This window comes from Calliphora vicina, chromosome 1, assembly GCF_958450345.1.
Source record: "Calliphora vicina chromosome 1, idCalVici1.1, whole genome shotgun sequence".
Lineage (NCBI taxonomy): Eukaryota > Metazoa > Arthropoda > Insecta > Diptera > Calliphoridae > Calliphora > Calliphora vicina.
In genome coordinates, this window is record NC_088780.1 from 99,146,536 (window position 1) to 99,161,437 (window position 14,902).

A 14,902-nucleotide genomic window follows, 5' to 3' on the forward strand; every position below is an offset into this window, starting at 1 on the left:
TTAAATTTTGCACACTACGTCTTCCTATATTTTTATCTTTTGGAATTTTTAAGTCCATTCATTGCGATTCTCGATAATTCACATTGCTAATATGCAGTACCGAGTCAAATTTTTAAACATCTTATAAGAGGGTGCTTTTGTTTTGTCCGTTGCGTTTTGAGTTTTTATATGATTTATCATTTTAAATTAATTTTTAATAAAATTATCTTTTACTAAATGAATATTAAATGAACATTAACAATATTAGTTAATAAAATATATACAAAATTCATCCCAAAAAAGCCGTTTTTATCAAAAAAATTATGATTTGAAAAAATCCATTGAGGGGGTGCTTTAGTTATGGCCAATACTGTATATATGCAGTTGAGACTATAAAATTATTTTTGAATAAAAATAATGACAAAAGCTACCAATTTCTGTTCAAAATTGCCAAACTAGATGGTATTTTTCAATAAAATTAATGAATCTGAAATGAGTTTAGCATTTGCCAAATCAGTAGTATTTTTATGGGATTTGTGCCATTATAAAAATTGTTTAAAAATGTTGAGTATGTACGAGTACTAAGTTTAATTATTAAAATAAATAATAATAGTGTAAAATGAATGTTCTACATTAATTTTATTGTTTTACAAAATTTGATTACAAAGAACTAGAGTTTCGGTTTTATCAGAAAAAATATTTTTTTAAATTAAATATATGTACATTTACTGAATAGTATCCCAAATTCAATTATGTTATCAAAAATATGCAAGGTATTTTTATATATTATCAACTGATTTTGTTTCTATAATATCTTAATATTTAATAAATTAGAAAATTGATATTATAAAAACAAATTAACATATTATTGAACAAATTTTAATTTGGTATAACTATCAGTTTTATGCATATTTAATATCAAAAACAAGTAAGAGTGCTATATTCGGCTATGCCGAATCTTATATACCCTTCACCTTTGTTGTGGATGCATTATTATTTTTTATAATTAGTATATAGGTATGTATGTACATTGCCCACTTTCAGCGTACAGCATCCTAAATTTATCAAGAACACAAAAAACAACAACAACGCCAAACGAAACAGAACACCAAAAGAAAAAACAAAAACAAAATACGCAAGGCAATGAAACCAACACACATCCAAACATACGTTTAATTGTATAAACAACAACAACAACGCCAAAAGAAACAAAACACAAAAGAAAAACAAAATACGCAAAGCATGCACATTCAAACATACGATTTGTTGATTTTTGGTCAAAAAAACCAACACACAACCAAACAAAAGTTTAGTTGTATAAAAAACAACAACAACGCCAAAAGAAACAAAACACAAAAGAAAACAAAATACGCAAAGCTTGCATATCCAAACATACGTTTTGTTGTTTTTTGGTCAAAAAAACCAACACACAACCAAACAAACGTTTAGTTGTATAAAAAACAACAACAACGCCAGAAAAAACAAAATACGCAAAGCTTGAACCATACGTTTTGTTGCTTTTTTGTCAAAGCATGCAATACATTGTGTTTTTTGATGAAATTTTCAGAGGTTGTCTCGGATTTTTGCTCATATCTCCGTTATTTATGGACGGATTTTGCTGATTTTAAATAGCAAAATTCTCGAAAGTATGTCTGACAGAATTGTTGAAGATTTGGATCCCGGAGATATCTGGGGCCTTCAGAAAATTGATTTCAACAGACAGACAGACGGACAGACAGACAGACAGACAGACAGACGGACATGGCTTAATCGACTCCGCTATCTATAAGGATCCAGAATATATATACTTTATAGGGTCGGAAATGAAAAATGTAGAAATTACAAACGGAATGACAAACTTATATATACCCTTCTCACGAAGCTGAAGGGTATAACAATAGATGGTATGCATTTAAGTTTCATAAGCACCCAAAATATATATAAGTTATGGGGTCTATAACCAATATTAGCTAGGTATTTCGTATTGAATATAAAACTCAAAAGTAATATTTTCTTTAAAGAAATTATAGTCGTAGTGCAAAATATACACATTTATGTAAAGTTTAGCAAACAATTAATTTTTTCCTAAAAATTTGATAAATAACAAGCAATAAGTTTGAAAACCAGGACATATTCATAATAAATCTGTTATCTTTAATATTTTTTAATTTAAACGATACAAAATACAGATGCGTTACCGTTACCTTAATTAACAAATGAAGAGCCTTATTTTTTAACTTTTATTATTTTATATTTTTTATTAATTTTTTTCTATTTTTCCATATTATAACAAATTAAATTTATTTTTTTTATTTTATATTTATTTTTTAACCATATTTTTTAATTACTTTTTTTTAAATAAACGATTTACGTATACAAACGTATAATTGAATACATTTTCTCATATTTCCCTTTCCGCCTTATTTTATTTACTAATTCTCTTTCATACATTCATATGCAGAAACACAAACAAAACCCCTTTTTATTTACATTTGCCTTATTCCCATCTCAACCCTTCCCAATAACACTATTTTGCTCACTTTACTTTTACTTCTCATTTGAATGCATGTAAGAATAAAAACAACAACAACAACATTAACTATGACTGCGCCAAATTTATTGGCAAGACTTTTCAATTATTGACACACAAACACACACTTTTTATTTAACCAAAATAAATACGACCGTTACCGAGCCAGATGCGCACCACAAACTTGTTGCTTTATTAACTGCTGCCCACTTGACGAAGGAGATGTAACAACAAACAACACAACAAAAATACGACGACACATTTCTACATTTCTAGAACAAATTAGGCTTTTTCATACAATTGCAATTTTATATTGCATTTTTTCACATTTACTGATTAGATAGGAATTACATTTTATATTTATTCGATAATATATTAACTAAATTATATTTTTTCCATATTTTTATAAACGAAACTCTAATATTTCACTTTTAATTTAATTAAATAACGAGAGACAGCAGTTAATACGTCTTTAGATACCAACCGTTTCACTAAAACTAACTTCCCATACAGTTTGAAAGTCATTGCTAAAATGTCAATGGGTTTAAAGGGCAGGTTAAATTAGTTTAATAATAGAAGGAAATTCCAGTGGGAAGAGAGAGAGCTTATGTTTTACGAGTATAAGGAAACAAAGACGAAAGTTTTAAAATATTGAAATCAGATGACAAACTTTTAAAATCTGTAATAAATATTTCCACAATTGAATTTTATTAAATTTAGTAATTTAATCCATTTTGTCTATTATAATGTCTTTGTTTGTTTGTTTGTTTGTTTGTTTGTTTGTTTGTTTGTTTGTTTGTTTGTTTGTTTGTTTGTTTGTTTGTTTGTTTGTTTGTTTGTTTGTTTGTTTGTTTGTTTGTTTGTTTGTTTGTTTGTTTGTTTGTTTGTTTGTTTGTTTGTTTGTTTGTTTGTTTGTTTGTTTGCTTGTTCCGCATTCATGCCTAAACGGCTGCACCGATTTTATTGAAATTTGGAACAAAGATAGATCCTTACTTGAAAGCATCAATAGGCTATATTTCTGGCACCAGAAAGGGTTAAAAATACGGTTAAGATTGTTACCTTTTGTACTTAAACAGTGATTACACATTGCTACAAAATAACACTTTTTGTAAGAACTTGAAAAGCGACCTGTTGGAGGTTGTAAAAAAAACGTTTTCAAAGATTTTATCTAACAAAATTTCAAAGAAGATGTATAAGAAAAATATACTTTTTGAAAAGCTAACTTTACATATTTTAAATGAAATCAAATATGAAAATTTTTTAAACCGAGGGTTCCATCCAGAAAACCTATTTTTATACCCTTCACCATGAGTGGCAAGGGTATATATAAGTTTGTCATTCCGTTTGTAATTTCTACATTTTTCATTTGCGACCCCACAAAGTATATATATTCTGAATCGTTATAGATAGCGGAGTCGATTAGCCATGTCCGTCTGTGTGTTGAAATCAACTTTCTGAAGCCCCCAAATAACTTACATACACGAATGATACATCAATATCTCATCAAATTCTTCCGGCTCGGTTGCTATTTAAAATCGAGAAAATCGGTCCACAAATGGCTGAGATACATATAAGGAAAAAACCAGGACAACCTCGATTTTTGACCTATTTTTGACCCATATCTGGATTACTAAATCATTATAATAGACAATATGGATATCTAATGATAGATATTTCAAAGACCTGTGCAACGACGTATATAAGACCATAGTAAGTTGGACCTACAATGGGTCAAAATCCGAAAAAATATTTTTTAACCCGATTTTTTTTTTCATATTAAAAAAATTAAAAACTAAAAAAAAATTGTTTTTAAAATTAAAAATAAAATTATAAAATTTTTAAATTTAAAAAAAAAAATAAAAAAATATTTAAAAAATTTATTTTAATATAGCTCTGTTACTTGTTATTGTTAAATTCAACTTTAGGGCAAAAATTCTCAAATCACATAATCGATGTCAAAATATGGTAACCCATTTTAGATGGCCAAATATGTTCTTAATTATTCTTTGTAGAGCTACGCTAACACCCACCCTGGTATTGATATTATAGCCAAAAAACTTAAAACATACATTTTTGGAATTTTTCAAAATTGTTTGGAAATTACGGGATTTCTGATAACAAATTTCAAATTCTGTTTTTATTTTTGCATTCTTAATATAAAAATCTACATAACACCTCAAACTGTTCACGAGCTATCGAAATATTTCCAAAAAAACGTCTCTAAACCACTGTGTTTCCAAATTTATGAAATATAATTAAATTATTTTAAAATTAATAGGTATTTTTGTATACATACCTTTATATTCTTTTGATTCTATATGATATAATTTAAAGGATTTTTATTAATATGGATTATTATAATCATTAAATTTTTAAACGGTAATAAAAAATAAGGCTCCACATCATTAATAATTTTTAATTTAATATTATGTTAAAAATATAGTTTAAAAACATTATGAATATAAAATAAATCAAAAATTATAATTTTGGTTTAGAAGAATTTGAAATCACCTGCATCCGCTAATGCTTTCGGTATATATTCTCGAAATATTAAATATCTAGTTGAGACTATAAAATTATTTTTTAATAAAAACCATGACAAGAGCAACAAATTTCTATTCAAAATTGCTAGACTAGATGCTATTTTTCAATAAAATTATTTAATTGAAATGAGTTTAACATTTTCCAAACCGTAGTATTTTTATGGGATTTATACCAATATAAAAATTGTTTAAAAATGTTGAGTATGTACTAAGTTTAATTATGATAATAATTAATAAGATGAATAAATGATAGTTTTAAGTTATAGCTATAAAGTAATCTAATTGTTATATAAAATTTGATTACAAACAGCGAGAGTTTCGTGTTCGGTTTTAACAGAAAAAATTGTTTTTGAAATTAATAAACTGATAATTCCTAAATTCAAATCTGTTATCAAAGATATGCAATGTAATTTTATATATTATCAAGTGATTTTGTTTTAATAATATCTTAATATTTAATAAATTAGCCAATTGATATTATAGAAACAAATTAAGACACTATTGAAACAAAATATGGTTATAATACATAAATATACCATGCATATTTTTGATAACATATTTTAATTTGAGATAATTTTCAGTTTATGCATATTTAATTTCAAAAACAATATATTAAGATTCATAAGATTCATCCAAAATATATATAAGTTATGAGATCTACATATACATATATTAGCTATTTCGTATTGAATATAAAACTCAAAAGTATTATTTTCTTTAAAGAAATTATAGTCGAAGTGCAAAATATGCACATTTATACAAGGTTTAGCAAAACATTAAAAATTTGTGGCAGCTTACTTTTCAAGCAATAAACATGAAAACCTGGATACCTATATTCATAATAAATTTGTTATCTTCAATATTTTTTAATTTAAACGAAACAAAATACAGAAGCTTTTCTCGTTACCTTAATTAAGAAATGAAGAGCCTTATTTCTTAACTTTTATTAATGATTTTATATTATTTCATTGATTATTTTTTATTTCTTCATATTATAACAAATTAAATTAATTTTTTTATTTTATATTTATTTTTTAACTATATTTTTTTAATTACTTTTTTTAAATAAACGATTTACGTATACAAATTTATAAATGAATACATTTTCTCATATTTCCTTTTCCGACTTATTTTATTTACTAAATCTCTTTCATACATACATATGTATGCAAAATCACAAACAAAACACACATTTATTTACATTTTCCTTATTCCCCCCCTCTCAACCATTCACAATAACACTATTTTGCTCACTTTAATTTTGCTTCTCATTTTAATGCATGTAAGAATAAAAACAACAACAACATTAACTATGACTGTGCCAAATTTATTTGCAAGACTTTTCAATTGCACACAAACACACACTTTTTATTTAACCAAAACAAAACACGACCGTTACCGAGCCAGTCGCGCACCACAAACTTGTTGCTTTATTAACTGCTGCCCATTTGACGAAGGAGATGCTACTATAAACAATACAACAAAAATACGACGACACATCTACATTTCTAGAACAATTTAGGCTTTTTCACACAATTGCAATTTTATATTGCATTTTTTCACATTTACCGATTAGATAGAAATTATATTTTATATTTATTTGATAATATATTAACTAAATTATATTTTTTCCATATTTTTATAACCGGAACTCTAATATTTTACTTTTAATTTAATTAAATAACGAGAGACAGCAGTTAATACGTCTTTAGACACGAACCGTTTCACTAAAACTAACTTCCAATACAGTTTGAAAATCATTGCTAAAATGTCAATGGGTTTAAAGGGCAGGTTAAATTAGTTTAATAATAGAAGGATATTCCAGTAGGAATAGAGAGAGAGAGCTTATGTATGTTTTATTAAGAAACATGATGAAAGTTTTAAAATATTGAAATATTGAAATCAGATGACAAGAGTTTAAAGGGCAATGGGTTTGTTTATTTGTTTGTTTATTTATTTTGTTTGTTTGAGAAAATACTAAAAATGAATACCTTTTACAATTTTCATCCGATTTGAAAAATTAAAACCATGTTTTATTACTAACTAAATTTTCTTAATACATTGGTATAAATTTGTATAAGCTTTCATATCAAAATAAGCAATAACAAGCTACTAAAATCAAAAAAGTTTATAAACTTTTTAGATATGTATTCTTAACAAAAACAATACTTATACAAATGTATGTAATTTTAAAGCTGAATAAGTTTTCTTTCAAAATCCGTTAAAATTTAGAAAGTTCCTAATTAGTGGTATATGTGTTTGCTCTGTAATATAATTTAGTCATGTTTGATAATATCAAAAGCGAAAACTAAAAAAAAAAATCAGCCAAATTGCTCCTGCCGTTCTCACGTGATGTGATTACATACATGGACCAAAAGTGAGTAAACACGAGTGGATTTTTTGATGTTTTTAAGATCATGAAAATCATTACAGTTCGACTTACACTCAAAGTCCAAATTTAGAGTTTAATCTTTTATTATTTTAAAAAACTTTGAAAATTAAAATTGATTTCGTGGAAAATGTATGGGAAAAAATAAAAAGTACCTAAAAACAACAGTACAAAATTAGCATGATTTAAAATTTTATTTGTATTTAAATGGGTTCGTAGCCATTTAAATACAAACCAACTCAAAAACATCTCAACTCTTAATATTTCATCTCAAATTGTTCACGAGCTACCGAAATATTTCCAAAATAAAGTATCTAAATCACTGTGGATCATGATATTTTTGACGTGAGGAGTATGAAGAAGTATGTTATGCCTTGGCTAAAATGGTTTGTTGGAAATTCAAATAAATTTATAAAACACAATTAAAGAATAGATCTACTTTTTTAAATTATTATTTATTTAAATCTATATGATAGAATTTAAAGGTTTTTTTTATTAATATTGATTATTAAAATCATAAAATTTTTAAACGGAAGTAAAAATCAAAGCTCGACATCATTAATAATTTTAAAGTGAAAATCAGTTGATAATACAAAAAAATACATTAAATTAAATTAAATTTTAAAAACAATTTTTTCTGTTAAAACTGAACACGAAACTGTACAAAGAACATTACAAGTTTTTCCAGTATTCAAAATTTAAAAAATAAATATTTTGTAAGAAAACAAAAAATAAATTATGGCTAGATGGTATTTCAGTTTCTTAAGGACAAAAAATAGATATCCATAAATTATAGGATCTATAACCAATATTCGCTATTTCGTATTGAATATAAAACTCAAAAGTAATATTTTCTTTAAGGAAAGTTCGAAATATGCACATTTATGCAAGTTTATTAATTTCATAAAAACATAATTTTTTCATAAAAACATGGATATTTTCATAATAAATCTGTTATCTTTAATATTTTTAATTTAAACGAAGCAAAATACAGAAGCGTTTCCGGTTACCTTAATAACAAATGTAGAGCCTTATTTCTTAACTTTAATTATTGATTTTATATTTTTTTTATTTCTTCATATTATAACAAACTATATTAATTTTTTTATTTTATATTTATTCTTTTTTTACTATATTTTTTTGATTACTCTTTGTAAAATAAACGATTTACGTATGCAAATGTATAAATACATTACATATAATTAATACATTTTCTCATATTTCCCTTTCCGCCTTATTTTAATTACAAATTCTCTAACATACATATGTATGCAGAATCACAAACAAAACACACATTTATTTACATTTCCTTATTCCCCTCTCAACCCTTCACAATAACACTATTTTGCTCACTTTACTTTTACTTCTCATTTGAATGCATGTAAGAATAAAAACAACAACATTAACTATGACTGTGACAAATTTATTTGCAAGACTTTTCAATTACACACAAACACACACTTTTTATTTAACCAAAACAAAACACGACCGTTACCGAGCCAGACGCGCACCACAAACTTGTTGCTTTATTAACTGCTGTCCACTTGACGAAGGAGGTGCTACAATAAACAATACAACATAAAACGACGACACATTTCTAGAACAAATTAGGCTTTTTCATACAATTGCAATTTTATATTGCATTTTTTTACATTTATCGATTAGATAGGAATTATATTTTATATTTATTTGATAATATATTAACTAAATTATATTTTTTTTATATTTTTATAAACGAAACTCTAATATTTCACTTTTAATTTAATTAAATAACGAGAGACAGCAGTTAATTCATCTTTAGACACGAACCGTTTCACTAAAACTAACTTCCAATACAGTTTGAAAATCATTGCTAAAATGTCAATGGGTTTAAAGGGCACGTTAAATTAGTTTAATAATAGAAGGAAATTCCAGTGGGAATAGAGAGAGAGAGAGCTTATGTTTTACGAGTATAAGGAAACAAAGACGAAAGTTTTAAAATATTGAAATCAGATGACAAACTTTTAAAATTTTATTAAATATTTTTAGTTGGAAGAACACTCAAAATATGTTTGTTTATTTGGGAGCGTCAGTATGCTATATTTCTTTTCAAAACTGAGTAATATTGCGACCTGATAGAGGTTGTAGGCATAGGTGAGGACAAGCAAAAACCATTTTCAAAGATTTTATCTAAAAAAATCAAAAAAAGAAGATGTATAAGAAATATATAATTTTTGAAAAGGTAAATTTCCATCAAGTATTTTAAATGAAAATAAATTTGAACATGTTTAAAACCGAGGGTTCCATATCAAAATATTTAGATGGCCTAATATATTCTTAATTATTCTTTATAGGATTCCGCTAACACTGCCCTTGGTATGGATATTTTAACCAAAAAACTAAAAAAAAAGATTTTTGGAATTTTTTAAAATTTGTTGGGAATTGCGGGATTTCTGATAAGAAATTTCAAAATTTGTTTTTTATTTTTGCGTTATTAATATAAAAATCTAAAAATTTTATCTTCACAAAAACTGAATTTTTGGGGATTTATTTAAAATTTTATTTGTATTTATGGGTAGCTATTTAAATACAAATCAACTCAAAAACTCCTGACTATTCATTATTGATTATGATAGCTCTAACTGTTCACGAGCTACCGAAATATTTCCAAAAAAAGTCTCTAAATAACATAAATTATTTAAAAATTAATATTTTTGTATACATACCTTTATATTCTTTTGATTGTATATGATATAATTTAAAGGATTTTATTAATAAGGATTATTATAATCATAAAATTGTTAAACGCTAGTAAAAAAACAAGGCTCGACATCATTAATAATTTTTAATTTAATAAATTTTAATTAACAATTATAAATAAAAAATTAATTTAAAATAAATCAAAAATTATAATTCTGGTTTAGAAGAATTTGAAATCACACACATCCGCTAATGCTTTCGGCATAGATTCTCAAAATATTAAATATCTAGTTGAGATAATAAAATTATTCTTGAATAAAAGTAATGACAATAGCTACCAATATATGTTCAAAATTGACAAACTAGATGCCATTTTTCAATAAAATTAAAGAATCTGAAATGAGTTTAGCATTTTCCAAATCAGTAGTATTTTTATGGGATTCGTAAAAAAATGTAGAGTATTTACTAAGTTTAATTATTAAAATAATTAATAAGATTAATAAGTAAATAATAGTTTTAAATTAAAGCTGTAAATTCATTTAATTGTTATACAAAATTTGATTACAAAAAAACTAGAGTTTCATGTTTGGTTTTATCAGAAAAAATAATTTTTTTTTAAATTAAATATACATAAACTGATAATTATATCAAATTCAAAAAAGTTAGCAAAAATATGCAAGGTGTTTTTACATATTATCAAGTGATTTTGTTTCTATATTGGTTATTGATATTATAGAAAAAAAAATATATACAAAACTACCTTGCATATTTTTGATAACATATTTTAATTTGGGATAAATATCAGTTCATGCACATGTAATATCAAAAACAATATAAAAACAAATATGGTATGGTGTCTACAACCAATATTAGCTATTTCGTATTAAATATAAAACTCAAAAGTAATATTTTCTTTAAAGAAATTATAGTCGAAGTGCAAAATATGCACATTTATACAAGGTTTAGCAAAAAATGAAAAATTTGTGAAAGCTTACTTTTCAAGCAATAAACTTAAAAACCTGGATACCTATATTCATATTGAATTTGTTATCTTCAATATTTTCAATATAACGGAACAAAATACAGAAGCGTTTCTCGTCACCTTAATTAACAAACGAAGAGCCTTAATTTTTAACTTTTATTATTGATTTTATATTATTTCATTAATTATTTTTTATTTCATCATATTATAACAAATTAAATTTATTTTATTATTTTATATTTATTCTTTAACTATATTTTTGTAATTACTTTTTTTTAAATAAACGATTTAAGTATCCAAATGTATAGATTCTTATTATGTAATACATTTTCTCATATTTCCCTTTCCGCCTTATTTTAGTTACTAATACTCGTACATACATATACAATAGAAACGCAAACAAAACACACATTTATTTACATTTGCCTTATTCCCCTCTCAACCCTTCTCAATAACACTATTTTGCTCACTTTACTTTTACTTCTCATTTGAATGCATGTAAAAATAAAAACAACAACAACATTAACTATGACTGTGCCAAATTTATTGGCAAGACTTTTCAATTACACACAAACACACACCTTTTATTTAACCAAAAGAAAACACGACCGTTACCGACCCACTCGCGCACCACAAACTTGTTGCTTTATTAACTGCTGTCCACTTGACGAAGGAGATGTAACAACAAAAATACGACGACACATCTACATTTCTAGAACAAATTAGGCTTTTTCATACAATTGCAATTTTATATTGCATTTTTTTCACATTTATCGATTAGATAGAAATTATATTTTATATTTATTTGATAATATATTAACTAAATTATACTTTTTCCATATTTTTATAAACGGAACTCTAATATTTTACTTTTAATTTAATTAAATAACGAGAGACAGCAATTAATACGTCTTAAGGCACGAACCGTTTCACCAAAACTAACTAACTTCCCATACAGTTTGAAAATCATTGCTGAAATGTCAATGGGTTTAAAGGGCACGTTAACTTAGTTTAATAATAGAAGGAAATGACAGTGGGAATAGAGAGAGAGAGAGCTTATGTTTTATTAGGAAACATAGACGAAAGTTTTAAAATATTGAAATCAGATGACAAACTTTTAAAATTCTTTTTAAATATTTTTAGTTGGAATATTATTTGTATTCCACATTTGAATTTTATTAATTTAGTAATTTAATCCATATTGTATATTATAATGTCTTTGTTTGTTTGTTCCGCATTCACGCCTAAACGGCTTCACCGATTTTATTGAAATATGGAACAAAGCATCAATAGAATATATTTCATTTCAAAATTGGGACCAGAAAGGTTTAAAAATACGGATAATTCGAAAAGGGACCTGATGGAGATTGTAGGCATAGGTGAGGTCATACAAAAAAAGTTTTCAAAGATCTTATCTAAAAAATTTCAAAAAGGATAAGTTATATTTATTTTTCAAAAAGCTAACTTTACATCAAATATTTTAAATGAAAATAAATTTGTAAAATTCAACTTTAGGGCAAAAAATTTTCAAATTGATATCAAAATTCGGTAATCTATTTTACATGGCCAAATATGTTCTTAATTATTCTATATAGGAATTCCTGATAACAAATTTCAAAATTTGTTTTTTATTTTTGCATTATTAATATAAAAATCTAATAATTTAATTTCAATTTGCAAAAATACTGAATTTTTGGTGATGTGATTTATTTAAAATTTGATTTGTATATTTGGATTCGCAACCATTTCAATACAAATCAACTCAAAAACACCTCGGCTCCAAAAAAAAGTCTCTAAATCTTTTGTGAAATATAATTAAATTATTTTAAAATTAATATTTTTGTATACATACCTTTATATTATTTTGATTCTATATGATATAATTTATAGGATTTTAATTAATATGGATTATTATAATCATAAAATTTTTAAATGGTAGTAAAAAATAAGACTCGACATCATTAATAATTTTTAATTTAAAATTATGTTAAAAATATAGTTAATGAATTTAAAATTAATATTATATAAATCAAAAATTATAATTTTGGTTTAGAAGAATTTGAAATATCATACATCCGCTAATGCTTTCGGTATAGATTCTCGAAATATTAAATATCTAGTTGAAACTATAAAATTATTCTTGAATAAAACTAATGACAAAAGCTACCAATTTCCAGACTAGATGCTATTTTTCAATCAAATTATTGAATCTGAAATGACTTTATCATTTTCCAAAACAGTAGTATTTTTATGGGATTTGTACCAATAATAATAGTTTAAAATTAATTGTTTACATTAATTTTATTGTTTTACAAAATTTGATTACAAAGAACTAGAGTTTGGGTTCGGTTTTATCAGAAAAAATTGTTTTTTAAATTAAATTTACATAAACTGATAATTATCCCAAATTCAAATATGTTATTAAAAATATGCAAGGTATTTTTATATATTATCTACTGATTTTGTTTCTAAATATTTAATAAATTAACCAATTGATATTATAGAAACAAAATATACAAAAATACCTTGCATATCTTTGATAACATATTTTAATTTGGGATAAATATCAGTTTATGCACATTTAATATCAAAAACAATAGATGGTATGGGGTCTACAACCAATATTAGCTATTTCGTATTAAATATAAAACTCAAAAGTAATATTTTCTTAAAAGAAATTATAGTCGAAGTGCAAAGTATGCACATTTATAAAAGGTTTAACAAAAAATTAAAAATTTGTGAAAGCTTACTTTTCAAGCAATAAACTTAAAAACCTTGATACCTATATTCATATTGAATTTCTTCTCTTTTATATTTTTAATTTAAACGAAACAAAATACGTTTTTCGTCACCTTAATTAACAAACGAAGAGCCTTATTTTTTAACTTTTATTATTGATTTTATATTATTTCATTAATTATTTTTTATTTCATCATATTTTAACAAATTAAATTTATTTTTTTGTTTTATATTTATTTATTAAGTATATTCTTTTATTTACTTTTTTTTAAAATAAACGATTTAAGTATCCAAATGTATAGATTCTTATTATGTAATACATTTTCTCATATTTCCCTTTCCGCCTTATTTTAGTTACTAATACTCGTACATACATATACAATAGAATCGCAAACAAAACACACATTTATTTACATTTGCCTTATTCCCCTCTCAATCCTTCTCAATAACACTATTTTGCTCACTTTACTTTTACTTCTCATTTGAATGCATGTAAGAATAAAAACAACAACAACATTAATTATGACTGCGCCAAATTTATTGGCAAGACTTTTCAATTACACACAAACACACACTTTTTATTTAACCAAAAGAAAACACGACCGTTACCGACCCACTCGCGCACCACAAACTTGTTGCTTTATTAACTGCTGTCCACTTGACGAAGGAGATGTAACAACAAAAATACGACGACACATCTACATTTCTAGAACAAATTAGGCTTTTTCATACAATTGCAATTTTATATTGCATTTTTTTCACATTTATCGATTAGATAGGAATTATATTTTATATTTATTTGATAACATATTAACTAAATTATATTTTTTCCATATTTTTATGAATGAAACTCTAATATTTTACTTTTAATTTAATTAAATAACGAGAGACAGCAGTTAATACGTCTGTAGACACGAACCGTTTCACTAAAACTAACTTCCCATACAGTTTGAAAATCATTGCTGAAATGTCAATGGGTTTAAAGGGCACGTTAACTTAGTTTAATAATAGAAGGAAATGCCAATGGGAATAGAGAGAGAGAACTTATGTTTTATTAGGAA